Source organism: Schistocerca piceifrons, chromosome 5 (genome assembly GCF_021461385.2).
Source record: "Schistocerca piceifrons isolate TAMUIC-IGC-003096 chromosome 5, iqSchPice1.1, whole genome shotgun sequence".
Lineage (NCBI taxonomy): Eukaryota > Metazoa > Arthropoda > Insecta > Orthoptera > Acrididae > Schistocerca > Schistocerca piceifrons.
In genome coordinates, this window is record NC_060142.1 from 331992885 (window position 1) to 332007270 (window position 14386).

The window sequence follows — 14386 nt, forward strand, 5'->3', positions numbered from 1 at the left end:
TATCTACTGGATCACCATATGATATATAAATACGTCCATCATGTACATTACAAATAAAAATGTAAAATACATATCTACATGGCATATGGCACTTCAATACGTACACAGGATGACACACATCTTCGAATGCAACATTGTGTAAGAATTTCAAAGGGACCGGTGAAAAGCTTTTGTGGATTTAAGACTTTGGCAAAATTAACATTTGCATTTTTGTACTGTAGTGTTCTTTTGAAACTCAATTTATTTGCCAAGATCGGTACGTAAACATAGTTAATGGACTACCGGAACCTCTAATCCCGAAATTGTGGTCACATATCGATCTTGGCAAATAAACTGGTTTTCAAACGAAGACTAAAATGCAAAATTATTCATCGCCGACTGCGCTGACGGATCGCGTGAGGTAACCGCCTACATTTTTGGTTATAGATGTAGGTTCAGTTGTTCAAAATCGTGACACAATTTTGCATTCGGGCACTCACGTTTTTATATACCCACCATGCACCAAATATGATATATAAATATATACATGTAACAATTATACTGTCAATCTATACAAAAATGTGAATGTTTGTTTGTTGAAAATATTAAATCTCCGGAAGTTCTTCACCAATTCTACGGCATCTTGGCACAACACTGATCTCCAATACAAGCGTCTTTTGGTATACTTACTTTTTTACGAATATGCAAAGTGGAGGCATTATTACCATAAATCACGAAAAGTTCTTGATCGGTTTACTTCCGATTTTTTAAAAATAGTCTAATGAACATTCATATACATATATGATAGATAATGTATAATAATGAAACGTTGTTAGCAAAGAGGACAGTTGTATTCACAGGTTATCATCTCCGGATTACAGAACTCGTACGGATTCTCAATTAGCAGTAACAATAAATAAGGTTCAAGATAGAGGTGGGGGGGGGGGGGAGATGGACAGGGAGATGGGAAGCGATGGTCGTAGAAAGTGGGAAGGAGGAGATAGAGCGCAGAGGGAGTAGGAGGTGGGGAGAGAAGGTCAGGAGAAAATGGACATAGAAAGGAGAGAAGTGGTGATCAACAGAGAAAGGGGTGGTGGGGGGGGGGGGGGTAGGTGATGGGAGGAGCGTATGGGTGAAGAGAGTGGGATGATAAGATGGACAGAGATAGTAGGGAGAAAGAGATTAGGATTTATATCCAATTCCCATACAAACACTGAGATTACAAAAGTCGTGGAGAGCAATATGCACATGTACAAATGGCGGCAGTATCGCGAGCTCAAAGTATAAAAGGGCAGTGCATGACGGACACATCATATTTACTCAAGTGATTCATGTGCAACTACTGCCACAAGATGGGAATTAACAGACTTTGGACGCGGAATGGTACCTGGAGTTAAGCGCATGGGATATTCCGAGATCTACAGTGTCAAGAGTGTGCCGAGAACACCAAATTTCAGGCATGTTCCTACACCATGAACAACGTACAGGCCAAGGCCCTCACTAAACGCCCAAGAGCAGCGGCGTTTCCGTAGAGTTGTCGGTGCTAATAGACAAGCAACACTTCTTCAAATAAACGCAGAAAATAATTTTTGACGTACTATGAACGTATCCGTTAGGGCACGGCGGGAAAATTTGGCATTATTGCGCTATGGTAACAAACGACTGAAGCGAGTGCCCTTATTAAACGCACGATATCATCTGCAGTACTCGAACCATTTCTAGGCTTGTGATCATATCCGTTGGACCTTAGACGACTGGAAAACCAAGGCCTAGTCAGATGAATCACGATTTCAGTTGCTGAGAGCTGATGATAGGGTTCGAATGTGGTGTAGACCTCAGGGACCCATGGACCCATCCATCAACAAGGCATTGTGCAAGCTCGTGGTGGCTGCATAATGATGTGGACTGTGTTTACATGGAATGTTCTGAGTCCTCTGTTCCTAATGAATCATTGACTGTAAACGGTGATGTCAAAAAAAATGGTTCAAATGGCTCTGAGCACTATGGGACTCAACTGCTGTGGTCATTAGTCCCCTAGAACTTAGAACTACTTAAACCTAACTAACCTAAGGACATCACACACATCCATGCCCGAGGCAGGATTCGAACCTGCGACCGTAGCAGTCGCACGGTTCCGGACTGCGCGCCTAGAACCGCGAGACCACCGCGGCCGGCGCCACGGTGATGTCCGGCTACTTATACTTTTCGCCATTCATGCACTTCATGTTCCAAACAACGCTGGAATTTTCATAGATCACAACGTGCCATGTCATTAGGCACAATTGTTAGTGACTGGTTTGAAGAACATTCTGGACCATTCTAGCGAATGGTTTGGCCACACAGACCGCCCGATATAAATCCTATCAAACGTTTATGGGACATAGGCGAGAGGGCAGTTCGTGCACAAAATCCTATATAAGCAACACTTCGCAATTATGGACGTCTGTAGAGGCAGCATGACTCAGTACAGGGTGGTCCAAAAGTCCGGAAACACCCTGATAAAATCCAAATGGAGTAGCAAACAAGGAAGCAGAGTCCCTACACACGAAAAACGGGACGGGGGAAACTTAATAGGCTATGCCACCAACATGGCGGCCATCTTGAAAGCCGCCATCTTGGATTCAACTCCAAAATTTCAAATGGGAATGTGGTCATGTGACATATCAAATAGATGGAGAATTTCACCAGAAAAATAATGTCGTTGTTATTTTAAACATTTCTTTATTCATTCTAGGGTTATATCCAATTTCTTGCGGCAGCAGTGGGACGCTCGGCAGCGTAAGTATCACGTACTGAGAAGCCCTAAAATGGAGTCTGAAACGGTGAAAAGTGACTATCCCATGCCTGATATGTTACATATGTTTAACTGTTAGGTATCATTTACTCATGCTAACGTTTCAATCATTGTTTACTAATTTACAGTTTACAAAATGTCCTTTACAGATGAAGAATGCATTGAAATCATCTTGATATCAGGAGAAAGAAGCACATGGGTCATTGCTGAGGATTTCAACAGTCGTCACCCAACCAGACAGCCCATCACTCACAGCGCAGTTGCCAAGTTTTTGGCCAAATTCCGAGCAACAGGTTCTGTCGCAGATAAGCCTAAGGCTGGAAGACCAAAATCCGCCACCGATGAAGCAACAACAATGAGCGTGTTGGCATCATTTAGCAAGAGCCCGCAACGGAGTACTCGTCGCCTGTCACAAGAATGTGGGGTTAGCCGTACCTCCATACTGCGAATTTTATTGCAGCACAAATGACACCCGTACAAAAGTCAGCTGCTCCAACACCTGGGCGAGGATGACACAGACCGTCGGGTACAGTTCGCAGAATGGAAGACACAGCAGCTGCAAATAAACCCACGTTTCCCCTTTCAGGTGCTGTTCAGTGATGAAGCCAATTTCTTTATCAATGGCGAAGTGAACAAGAAGAATCACAGATACTGGTCCGACAGAAATCCACACTGGATTGATGCTCGCAAAACGGTCAACTCACACAAAGTGATGGTTTGGTGTGGTGTGCGGGGTACCAAAGTCGTTGGACCTTTTTTTTTTATTGATGGTACGTTAACAGCCAACGGTTATCTGAGGTTATTGGATGAAGACGTGTTTCCCTCGTTGTTCACAGAGGACGGGACATTTCCGGAATTCTTCCAGCATTATGGAGCACCACCACATTATGGGCACAATGTGGATTGGTCGTAGGCTGTGCTGTGGAGTGGCCACAACGTTCACCAGATTTGACTCCTTTGGATTTTTATCTTTGGGGTCATGTCAAAGCACTGGTTTATTCTGTAAAAATACGGGATTTGCATCATCTAAAGCAGCGCATTGTTGATGCGTATGGTCAAATTCAGCCAGATGTGTTGGTCAAAGTTCATCAGGACTGGGTTCGGAGGATAGCATTAACAATCCAACATAATTGACAACTTATCGAGCCATTCCTATAACTGTTGGTGGTCTCTTGGGACTGTGTAACATCGGCGTAATGTCTCTTCGGCACATAACACACATGCTGCCGAGCGTCCCACCGCTGCCACATGTAACTGGCTATAACCTGAGAATGAATAAAGCTATATTTAAAATAACAACGGCATTGTTTTTCTGGTGAAATTCTCCATCTGTTTGATATGTCACATGACCACATTCCCATTTGAAATTTTGGAGTTGAATCCTAGATGGCGGCTTTCAAGATGGCCGCCATGTTGGTGGCATAGGCTATAAAGTTTCCCCCTTCCCGTTCCTCGTGTGTAGGGAGTCTGTTTCCTTGGTTCCTACTCCATTTGGATTTTATCAGGCTGTTTCTGGACTTTTGGACCACCCTGTATTTCTGCATGGAACTCTCAATGACTTGTTGATTCTATGCCACGTCGAGTTACAGCACTACGCAGGTGAAATGGAGGTCCAACACGATATCAGACCGTGTCTCACTGCTTTTGGCACCTCTGTGTAGACTGAACTGTTAGAAACTTGTTCTTTCTGTTTCCTATCTCTTCCATTTAACCAGACCGAAACAAAGTACCGCGTGGCCGGGAACACCGATTTACCTTACAAGAACTACAATGAATTCTGTTAATGACATTAAAGAGATTCACATTCTCTAATGTAGATGCAGAATCGCTCGAAAACTAAACGTCTGTAAACCATAATTAGAATTCTAAATTCATGCGAATAATTAGTGAGAACGTTCAACTATTATCGGTGATAGATGGGAGAAGCAGTATTTACTTCTGGTGATTCTAGCACTGGTATGTAAAAATGGCATGCAATATGTTTCACAATTCTTGTTACAGGTCTCTACAGTGCTGTGGAGATGACTTAAATAAAGTTCTGATAAGGAAACAATGTTCCAAAATACATCGTTTCGATAAAGAATAAGCCTGAAGATCATATCAGTTTCAAATCTCCCGATTAATGATATACAAACAAACCGTAATCATGACACCACATACTGTTTTAGTCCGTCTTCAGAAACGGCTGCGAAAAACCGCTAAATTCGCAGCTAGGAGAGTTAATAATGCTGCCCCACGGACACGCTGTACTCTCGACTTTGAAGAGGACGTCCTTCGCCACGTAAACCACAATCCGATGACGAATACTCGAAACATTGCTCATCCCGCTGGGTTTCATAGAGCACACAAGTTAGGACTCATTGTCTCCGCTGGCTGCGTTCCAGGGAGCGGGAGATCCTTTCGTCAAACTACTGTTACATTAAGAAGCTACATTTTCTGTCATGAGTTCCTTAGCAAAACTTTATTTACTATGTGCCATGTACAACACCTAGAAATCTGTAAATGGTATCGAGAAACACCGTGCATTTTAGGTAACAATATTTACCAACATAAACGAGATATTAATACTCAGAGAAAAATAGTTGAAACAGTCCATTCAGTTTTGAAAAACATAACCTTCAGCTGTGAGTAGATTCTGATAGCTCTGATAATATTCCAATGAAAGAAAAGGAAGAAAAAGCAGCGTTTTAGCATCAAACAGAGGCAACAGAGTAGCTAAAACTGGTAAGGTTGTGATTTTTTTTTAATTCCTTGTATTTATAGCTGTCTACCAGTGGCCAGTTACTTTTTAAAAGTGTTTAATCTGTACTTCTTATCAAAGTCCTTACTGGAATGAGTAATGAATATATAATGAATTGAGAACCGTCTTTCAATAGATTGCTAGTGCCCAAGCGTTCTTTTCACACCTCCTTTGCCGTACATGAGTCAAAGAGCCACTGGACCAAGCGATATGCATGATAGCTCAGAAATGGGCAGTTGTAGGCAGAGTAGAAATTAGGTACACAAACAGATAGTGAGTACTGAGAATGCTGCTTATTCCTACAGGAAACTAACATTGCAAGCCTTACGTAATAAATTATTGCCAACTAGTATTTTTCGTGGTCTTTGGAAAAAAAATTTGGAAATTCGTGGTAAGGTCTTATGGGACCAAACTGCTGGGGTCATCGGTCCCTAAGCCTACACGCTACTTAATCTAACTTAAACTAACTTACACTATGGGCAACACACACACGCATGCCCAAGGGACGATTCGAACCTCCGACGGGGGGAGCTGCACGGACCGTGACAAGACGCCCAAGACCGCGCGGCTGAAGGCTTTACCAACACCTGGTTTCAATCATACTTAATAAACACAATGTAAACGTTGTACTGATTAACTCAAACAATGTTGTAAGTACAGAACATTTCAGTGGCTGGGGAACAATCACAGAGTCCCACAGAGTTCAGTTTGGGGTCTACTTTTATTCCTTATATATGTAAATGAACATTTATATAATATTCATCTAGCGCAACTGGTGCCTTTTACAGACGCTACTAGTGTTGTAATAAATTCCATTAGAGAGAAAGTAGCAGAAGGGACTGTTAATTTGTTTTCCAAGGAAATATTAAGTTGTTCTCTGAAACTGGACTCCCGTGAAAGAAATAGACTTACCTACAACTGATGTAGCCTAAGAACACGAGTCAACAAGTACGGTAAAAGGTTCTAAATTTTTGGGTGTATATTATAGTATACTGATGAAAACTTGAACTGGAAGCAGCACCCTACTGACTTCTCAATCAGTGGTGTTCAGCCACTTTTGTTCCGCACGTAATTGCTACTCTTGGAAAAAAGAATCAATTTTTGACATATTTTACATATTTCCGCTCAATAGCCTCTCTTGAAAAATTTTCAGTGGTAACTCATCAATTGGAAAGAAAGTATCGAGATGTAAAAATAGCACATGATATTCACACACAGTCATTGCGTATAGTTCTCTTCGAGGAGGTAGGCAATACATATGTAAGCAAATGAGATTCATTAGAAATAATCCAACACAATTTGAGAAGAACAGTGACGCGTATACCTACAACACTACCGGAAAGAATGACATTTAGTATCCATCACTAAAGATGTCAGCGACCAAAATTGCCCAATAATATCCACTGAGGTGAAAAAGCTCATGGGATACCACCTAATATCTGTCGGACTTTCTTTTGCCCGGGCTAGTGCAGCAACTCCATGTGGATTGGACCCAACAAGTCGTTAGGAGCCATGCTGCCTCTATAGCCGTCCATAATTGCGAAGATGTTGCCGATGCAGGATTTTGTGCACGAACTGACCTCTTGATCAAGTCCCGTAAATGTTTGATGGGATTAACGTCAGGTGATCTATGTGGCCAAACTATTCGCTCTAGTTGTCCAGAATGTTCTTCAAACCAGTCACTAACAATTGTGGCCCGATATGATTGTCTGGGAGCAATAAGTTCATGATGGCTACAAATGGTCCTCCAAGTAGCCGAACGTAAGTATTTCCAGTCAATGATAGGTTCAATGGGACCAGAGGATCATATACATTCAATGTAAACACAGCCCACACAATTATGGAGCCACTATCAACTTTCACAGTGTCTCGTTGACAACTTGGGTCGACGGGTTCGTGGGGTCTGCGCCACACTCTAACCCTACCATCTGCTCTTACCAACTGAAATCGGGATTCATCTGACCAGACCATGCTTCACCAGTCATCTAGAATCCAACCGATACGGTGACGAGCCCAGGAAAGCCGCTCCAACTGAAATGGTGCTTTTAGCAAGGCTACTCGCGTCAGTCGCCTGCTACCATAGCCAATTAACACCAAACCTCGCCGCACTGTGGGAAGGGATATGTTCGACATGCGTCTCACATTAATTTCAAGCAGTGTTGCTTGCTGTTAGTACTGACAACAAGAACCAAATGCCGCTGCTCCAGTAGTTAACTGAGGTTAGTCTGCCACTGTTCTGTCCGTGGTGAGAGGTAATGAATGAAATTTGGCACTCTCAGCACACTCTTGACACTGTGGATCTCGGAATATTGAATTGCCTAACGATTCCCGAAATTAAATGTCCCATTCGTTTAGCTCCTGCGACCGTTCTGCTTTAAAAATCTGTTAATTTCCGTCGTTATGCTATGATCACGTCGGAAATCTTTGTACAACATTCACCTGATTACAAGTGACAGCTTCGCCAATGCACAGGCCTTCTATACTTTGTGTACGCGATAATACCGATACCTGTATATGTGCGTATCACTATACCATGACTTGTCACCTGTGTATAAAATGACTGGCAGGTAGTAATTAAAGTATCAAATATGAAGTTGAAATCATTTCTCCAGGAAAACGCTTTCTATTTCATGGACTAAATTTTACTTACAAACTGGTAGATGTAAGGAAGAAAAATTTCTTAAGTGTAGTTGGACGGCTAGAACCAAATATTAATATGTTCATCATTGTTGACACTAATCGTATACACATGTCCTATAAGGTATCTCGTTGCGCATAATTTCGATAAAACAATAGTTCCAAAGGCCTATGTACCGCAACTGACAACAAAAGTGAAGTATTGCTTACAGGCAAATAAATACAAGAGGATAATGCAAAATATATCTCTTCAAAAAAGCTAAAACTGGCACTGAAATTCAATACATTTCTACAGAATGTTATAGCAGTGATAGATTAAATAATTTATGGTGCCTAGTTATACATTTATAGCGAATGAAAATTGTTAAATTCATTCCGGAAAACGTCGTCCTTGTCTGTAGAATACTACGACTATAGGAGGTAAGAAAACGAGAAATTTGTGTTAACAGGTGTGAGGCACTGCCAGATTTCTTTTATTTTTTTATTTTTCGTATGTGAAGAGGTCACAAAACTTTAAGACTGTAGGGAGGAGATTCACTTAGCACCGACATAAAAGTGGGACATCTAGTGAGAAAATTAAATCATGCATTGTAAAACATCAATTTGGCACCCATACATAAATATGTGTTCTCTATGGGTTCAGTTAGACTCGCTGGGACTCATCTACAATAACCAGTCAGTAGACAGATGACTTGAAACGAAGCATTACGTCAAACGTAATGTTCAGTTGCTATTTCATGATAGTATCAGCAAAGTACTGGAATAACTGGTCAAGTGTAGTGTGTGTCGACATCTTTTGCGTGTATCACCTTTACAGTTACTCATGTATATAAAGTTTCAGGAAACACTACTATAAATGTAGACTATGCACATTAACTGTTTAATTGTCGTTCATTTTGTGGCAAGGTTACAACTGCCCGCACACTAAGTCTGATGGCTGTACAAATAAGATTATGGACGAAAACATTGTTTTGATTTGTACCACCTGAGTATCGGATGCTTTGTTTTATGAGTAAGTGCAAAACTCTCACAGCTAAAATTTTCAGTATTGAATACCTAGATTGAAAAACCACTAAAATTGTATAAAGAATTTATAACTACGGTTTATTTAGCAAAATTTAGTTTTTTACATCGGCACTGACCAAGCCACCATTCGGAGTGTAGCAGATTGTATATGATGTTTCAGAGTTACTTTCCTTCGAATGCCATTCGTTAACGGATGGTGCAAGGGGAAGAGTATCCACAATGACATCGTGTTCCTCAAACGAGATAATTATTTCGCTGAAATAATGGTTCCTTGCCTCTAAGAAATATGACAGTGAGGTTCTGTCTCATACACGGCACCTTTTCTGTAACGTCTCTCATTTGATTTTGTTAAACATATTTTGATTATGGAAGCCGCACGGGGCTGCCTCGCGGTCTAAGGCGTCTTGTCACGGTCCGCGCAGCTTCCCCCCTCTGAGGTTCGAGTCCTCCCTCGGGCATGGGTGGGTGTGTCGTCCCTAACATAAGTTAGTTTAAGGTAGATTAAGTAGTGCGTAAGCTTAGTGACCGATGACCTCAGCAGTTTGGTCCCATAAGATCTTCCCACAACTTTCCTGCGAATCTGGAGATTCTGGAGAGTGACGCTCCATACTGTTTGTAAACTCGGAGGCCTTTCCATGGTTTGACACGTTCACGGTGGCGGTGGGTAGAATTTTGGTGAAATTTGTTGCCACAATGACATCACTAATCCACCTAACACGTCAAAGGAATTTCTGGGCCGAACCCTTCTTTTCGCATGTGCTGGCACCTTGCTGTATAAAGCATCCTCGAGTCCGAAGGCGACATCACAGGGCGCCACGCTTTTGCGCTATTACAGAAGAAGGAAGTACGCATCTCTGAGCCAAATTTCAAACCTAAGGGTGGCAAAGTGCTTCTTTAATTCTGTTGCACAGTGCATTTGTTTGCACATATATGTTTATAAGGTATTTTCTTCTCTACTTTTGGCTACTCTCATCTCCTAAAATCAGAAAGAATCCCATCACTCAATACGTAAGATTCGTACTCGTTGGATATTATTGCACCCTCTATGAGTGTCTGATGCAGTTCTTCACTTAAGTCACCGCCGTGCATACCTTATCATTACTGTACATCAGTTGGTTATTTTCGTATGGTAGGCAAGTACTGGTCTCATTATACAACCTCCATCTCCCGACCCGCCCACCCAGCACTTTTCTCTCTTATTAAATAACTTATTGCTTGATACCTCAGGATGTGTTCGGTCAACTAATCCTTCCTTTAGTCTAGCTTTGCCATAAAATTCTTCGATACGTAATTACATTTTGTTTCAATTATTGTGAACGCTAAGCATTGAAGATAAGAGACTTTATTAAATAACGTGTCAGTACCCTGAAAATTACATACACTATGTGATCAAATATATCCGGACACCTGGCTGAAAATGACTTAAATGTTCGTGGCGCCCTCCATCGGTAATGCTGGAATTCAATATGGTGTTGGCCCACCCTTAGCCTTCATGACAGCTCCTACTCCCGCAGGCATACATTCTATCAGATGCTGGGAGGTTTCATTGGTAATGGCAGCCCATTGTTCACGGATTGCTGCACTGTGAAGAGGTGTCGATGTCGGTCGGTGAGGCCTGGCAGGAAGTCGGCATTCCAAAACATCCCAAAGGTGTCCTACTGCATTACCCTTAGGACTCTGTGCAACTCAGTCCATTACAGGGATGGTATTGTCGTGTAACCACTCCGCCACAGGCCGTGTATTGTCAACAGGTGCTCGATCGTGTTGAAATATGCAAATGCCATCCCCGAACTGCTTTTCAAAAGTGGGAAGCAAGAAGATGCTTAAAAATCATGTAGGCCTGTGCTGTGATAGTGCCACGCAAAAAAACAATGGGTGCAAGTCCCCTCCATGAAAAACACGACCACGCAATAACACCTCCGTCTCTGAATTTAACTGTTGGCAATACACCCGCTGGCAGATGACGTTCATCGGTCATTCGCCATACCCACACTCTGCCATCGGATCGTCACATTGTGTACCGTGATTCGTCACATCACACAACGTTTTTCCACTTTTCAATCGTCCAATGTTTACGCTTCTTACACCAAGCGAGGCGTCGTTCGGCATTTACCGGCGTGATGTGTGGCTTATCAGCAGCCGTTGGACCAAGTTTTCTCACCTCCCATCTGTCATAGTAATAGGAGTGGGTCCTGATGCCGTTTGGCGTTCCTGTGTGATGGTCTGGTTAGATGTCTGCCTGTTACACTTTACGACCCTCTTCAACTGTCGGCTGTCTCTGGCAATAAACAGACGAGATCGGCCTGTACGCTTTTGCGCTGTACGTGTCCCTTCACGTTTCCACTTCACTGTCACCTCGTAAACAGTGGATCTAGGGATGTTTAGGAGTGTGGAAATCTCGCGTACAAACATACGACGCAAGTGATATGAATCAGCTGATCACGTTCGATATCCGTGACTTTCGCGGAAGGCTCGATTCTGCTGTCTCACTATTTCTAATGACTACTGAGTTCGCTGATACGGGGTACCTGGCAGTAGGTGGCAGCAGAATGCACCTAATATGAAATACGTATGTTTTTGGAGTGTCCGGATACTTTTGATCACATAGTGTAACTAACTCTTTACCCTGATGTTGTATTCTACACTGAAGCGCCAAAGAAACAGGTGTAGGAATACGTATTCAAATACGGATATATCTAATGAGGTAAAATACGGTGCTGTGGTCGGCAACACCTATATAAGACAACAAGTGTCTGGCGCAGTTGTTAGATCAGTTACTGCTGCTACAATGGCAGCTTATCAGGACTTAAATGAGTTTCAACGTGGTGTTATAGTCGGCGCTCGAGCGGTAGAACACAGGACCTCCGAGGGGACAAAGTGAGGATTTTCCCGTACTGCAATTGCACAAGTTTACCGTTAATTTCAGAAATCCTGTAGAACATCAAATCTCAGACATCGCTGCGACCGGAAAAAGGTCCTGCAAGAACGGGACCAGCGACGACTGAAGAGAATCGTTCAACGTGACAGAAGCGCTACCCTTCTGCAAATTTCTGCAGATTTGAAATCTGGACCGTAAGTAAACGTCAGCGTGTGAACCATTCAAACAAACATCATCGAGATGGGTTTTCGGAGCCGCAGACCCACTTGTGCACCCACAGCACAACACAAAGCTTTAGGTCTCGCCTGGGCCGGTCAACACCGACATGTGATGACTGGAAACATGTTGCCTGGTCGACAGAGTCTCGTTTGAAATTGTAGCCAGCGGATGGACATACATGGGTATGGAGGCAACCTCATGAATCCATGTACGCTACATGTCAGCAGGGAACTATTCAAATTTTAATGGTGTTGGGCATGCCCAGTGGGAGTGATATGGGACCCATGATACGTCTAAATACGACTCTGACAAGTTATCTCCTGCATCCATGTCCATTGCGCATTCCGACGGACATGTGCAATTCCCGGATTATGACAAACCCTACACGTCCAGAATTGTGTGGCTCCAGGAATACTCTTCTGAGGTAAAAATCTTCCACTTGCCACTATGATCCCCAGACTTGAACATCATTGAGCATATATGGGATGCCTTGCAAAGTGCTGTTCAGAAGAGATCTCCATTCTCTCATATTCTTACGGAGTTATGGACAGTCCTGCAGGATTCATCTTGTCAATTTCCTCCAGCAGTACTTCAGTCTAGTCAATTCCACACCATGTTGCGGAACTTCTGCGTGCTCGTATGGTCCACACACGATATTAGGCAGTTGTACCAGTTACTTTGGCTCTCAGTTTACCATTCATCAACATTTATCAAACAGAAGAGAATCGATGCATTTGAGATGTGGTGCTATAGACGAATGTTGAAAATTAGGTGGACTGATAATATAAGGAATGAGGGGTTCTACGCAGAATCGGAGAGGAAAGGAATATGTGGAAAACACTGATAAGGAGAAGGGACAGGATGATAGGGCATCTGCTAAGACATGAGGGAATGACTTCCATGGTACTAGAGGGAGCTGTGGAGGGCAAAAACTCTAGAGGAAGACAGAGATTGGAATACGTCAAGCAAATAATTGAGGACGTAGGTTGCAAGTGCTACTCTGAGATGAAGAGGTTAGCACAGGAAAGGAATTCGTGGCGGGCCGCATCAAACCAGTCAGTAGACTGATGACCAAAATAAAAAAAAGAGAAATGATTTGCTACTAATGGCTGAAATTTCATTACGATGCCGCTGAACCAACAAGTCATTTTTATTAAGTCACATAAGTAACTATCAATGCAGACTCTGCAGCCTACTGATTTGTAGACAGCAATAAGGTCTTCACTGACCTTCTCGCCAACAAGCACCCTCCCTTCGCAAGGTATGTGAATATTGTGCACAAGTGTATCTGTTAAATGTAGGTAACAATAATGGTGTGTGTATTGTGCTATGTCATGTTCGTGTTGGAATCATTAGAGAAAATTATGCCTTATTTGTTCAATATTTCTTCTACCACATCTTTAACACATATTATATTGTCAGTATGAATGAAAGCAGCAGTAGATCATTGTTCGAAAGAACGCAATTTTCTACGTCTGTAGAGGGTTTCAGAAAATAATGATTGAGTTTATTTAGAAAGTAACTTGTTCTTTTGATTGTGATGCTCTGAAGTCAGAATTTGAATACGATAATCAATGGTGGGATTTTTGTGGACGTCCGGATAGCCGTGTGTATTATAGCGTCGCTTCCGGGAGGGGAGATGCACTGGAACCTGATCGGCTTCCCACATCCGTCTAGGTGAATACCGGCAACTACCAATCTCCCTCCCCGTTTACACGATAGAAAAACATTTATTGATAACTCTCACTCACCTTCAAATGAATAACACTACTAGCAGACAGTAGTGGTACACATATTCTGTCTTGGAGAAAGGAGGGCGAGGGCAGGACTGGTAACGAAATGGCAACAGGATAAGTATTCGGCCATCTCTTAAAGTAGCCACGCCAAATCGGTTAAAAACCATGCCGCCCTTTGCAGGAGCGGGGTTGAATCATAAGAACAATAGGACGGTGGAGTTCCTGTCACTCTGTATGCATTTGCTCTCGTTTTTCCATTCGGTGTGTCAACAGTAAGGTTAACAGAGAATGGGAGAAATACCAAAATGCATCTCAAGTAGTTTTAATTTTCTGTTGTGTAAAATCGCAAGAACAGCAGTTTGATCGACCACATGGCA